At 43.2% G+C, this 2,877-nt stretch overlaps 1 long non-coding RNA gene across 1 annotated transcript; it reads left to right on the plus strand.

Annotated features, from left to right (window-relative positions):
* Positions 1–752: 752 nt before the first annotated feature.
* On the plus strand, positions 753–2,701 carry LOC105503999. The gene is made up of 2 exons (XR_001000557.1): positions 753–838; positions 2,161–2,701. It is a non-coding gene; the product is annotated as an uncharacterized LOC105503999 (long non-coding RNA).
* The last annotated feature ends 176 nt before the right edge of the window (positions 2,702–2,877 follow it).

Raw genomic sequence — 2,877 nt, forward strand, 5'->3', positions numbered from 1 at the left:
CCGAGATCCGGCCACTGCACTCCAGCCCGGGTGACAGAGCGAGACTCCGTCTCAAAAAAAATAAAAAATAAAAAACAATTAAAGAATAATTTCTGACCCACTTATTGTAAATTGAAATGTATTGTAAATTGAAAACGTACCAAAACCTCGTAAGCATCTGCTTTTTTTAGCTTTGTAAAATAAACATCAGGGAACATCTGTCTCTGAATTGTGACCAATATGTATGTGTCCTGAGTGTAATGATTAAGAGGGTAGAATCTGGAGTCACACTACCTGCTGAAGTCCCTGCTCTATCCCTGATGAGCCGTGTGAGCTTGGGCAGCTTCTCTGTGCCTCAGTTTCCTCATCTCTCCAGCACCAGGGAGAGAGTGGTAACTCCCTCCTTGAGTTGTCGCGAGGATTATTTATTGCTGCAGTTAATGTGCTTAGGCAGGGCTGAGCATCAGGTAAGCATCAGCACATTGGCCAGCATTATACTTTGCCTTCTCGACTAGTGATACAAGTTATTTTAATTTAAACAGAATCCATTCTGTACCACTGATTCTTTTTCCCCTTTACGTTTTTTTAAACCAAATAAACAATAGCTTTCCATCTTCCACAAAAACTTTGTCATATTTGTATCACACATGTAGGGTGATCTTATTTTATGTAAAGCTATAAACCTCACCTGAATAAATGTACTTACTACACTGTATTGAAATAATAGATTTTTAAACTAACTTACTTTTTATCTTTTCTTTCCTTTTCTAAAGTGATGTTCCTCCATCTTATGTTCAAACTAAATTTTCTAGGCTGAAAGCTATCTATGTTCCATTTTGGCAGAAAAAGACTTTTCCAGGTTAGTATTCTTAATATTTATATGGCTAAGAACATGGCGTTTGGTGCCACATGCTGGTAATGAAAGTCACCTACACAAGTGACTGGACTTAGAGCCTCAGCTTCATCAGCTGCAAAATGGTGGAAACAGGAAGGTGTAATTCCTGCGTGGCAGGACTTTCCGAAGTCCTAAATGAGGTCATGAACGTGTAAGGTATGGTCATCCCAGTGCTTGACACTTAGTGACCACTCTGTAAAAAGCTGAGTCCTGTTGGTGTTGCCATCACACACACACACACTCATGTGCACACAGCACATGCACACGACATGCCTGTGCACCACACCACATGCATGCACTCACACACACATGCACATACACACATACACATGCACATACACACGGAAGCATACGCACGTTCCAGAAAGAATGAAAGACACCCAGTTCCTTCTTTGTAGCCATTTGTGGATGTTTTAGATTTGTAAGTCCCAAATTCAGATCAGAGCCATGTGAGGAACTTGTTAAAAACACAAATTCCTGGCCAGATGCAGTGGTTTATGTCTGTAATCCCAACACTTTGAGAGGCCAAGGTGGGAGGATCACCTAAGACGCGGAATTCAAGACCATCCTGGGCAACATAGAGAGACCCTCCCCCCACACACACACCCCTATCTCTACAAAAAATACAAAAATTATCCGGGAATGGTGGTGTGTGTCTGTGTTCCCAGTTACTTGGGAGGCTGAGGTTGGGGGACTGCTTGAGCCTGGGAGTTCCAGGCTGCAGTGAGTGTGATCGCACCGCTGCACTCCAGCTGGGGTGACACAGCGAGACCCTATCTCAAAAAAAAAAAAAAAAACAAATACAGATTTCTGGGCCTCATTTCAGATCTACCAATTCCTAGTCTCTAGACCGAGTCCAGAGCCTGGATTTTCACTAACAAGCTTGCAGGCTGCGCTCTCTCTCAGTGTCTGCGCAGCACTGCTGTTTCTCCTGGGCCCACCATTTGGATGATATCGTATCCTGGGCTGTGATGAAATGCGTCTTTGCCTTCAGCAGACATCGCTACCCAGGTTTGAATCCTTATGAACTCCATGGCCTTGGGCAAGTCTCTTAATGTCTTTATGCCTTGGTTTCCTCAATTGAAAAACAAGTTAAAAATAGTGCCTAACTCTAGGATTTTTGCAAGGATTGAAGAAGTGAATGTGAGTAAACCAATGGGAACCAGACCTTACACACAGCAGTAACAGGAGCAGTTCATAGTCATTACCAGTCTCCTGTATGCCTCAACTGTGATAAGAGGCCTTGTACAGACAGATAATTGCGCAATTAAATTTCTTTTCTGTAGAGATCATCGACTACCTTTATGAGACGACTCTACCTTTGCTTAAAGAAAAGTTAGAAAAGATGTTGGAGAAAAAAGGCACTGAAATCCAGACTCCTGCACCACCCAAGCAAGTTTTCCCGTTTCGAGACATCTTTTATTATGAAGACGATAGTGAAGGAGAGGACATAGAAAAAGAAAGTGAAGGCCAGGCGCCGTGGCTCACGCCTGTAATTCCAGCACTTTAGGAGGCTGAGGCCAGTGGGTCATCTGAGATCAGGAGTTCAAGACCAGCCTGACCAACATGGCGAAGACCTGTCACTACTAAAAATGCAAAAATTAGCCGGGTGTGGTGGTACTCACCTGTAATTTCACCTTGGGAGGCGGAGGCAGGAGAATCACTTGAACCCAGGAGGCGGAGGTTGCAGTGAGCCAAAGTCGCACCACCGCATGAGAGAGAGATGACTATTTCTTGTCCCTTTTTATCAGTTTGATTATATTTATATATGTGTGTCAGTAAATCTGTTTTCAGTATTGATGTTTAATAAAGAATGTACAATGGCCAGAGTTCTACTCTTTCCTCTGGAGCATTAAAATGTATTGTCATTCATATTAAAGTGTATTTGAATGTGAAAAGAATGAGGTGGCTCAAGCCTGTAATCCTAGCACTTTGGGAGGCTGAGGTAGGCGGATCACGAGGTCAGGAGATCGAGACCATCCTGGCTAACACGGTGAAACCCC

Source organism: Colobus angolensis, unplaced genomic scaffold, assembly GCF_000951035.1.
Source record: "Colobus angolensis palliatus isolate OR3802 unplaced genomic scaffold, Cang.pa_1.0 Scaffold9, whole genome shotgun sequence".
NCBI lineage: Eukaryota > Metazoa > Chordata > Mammalia > Primates > Cercopithecidae > Colobus > Colobus angolensis.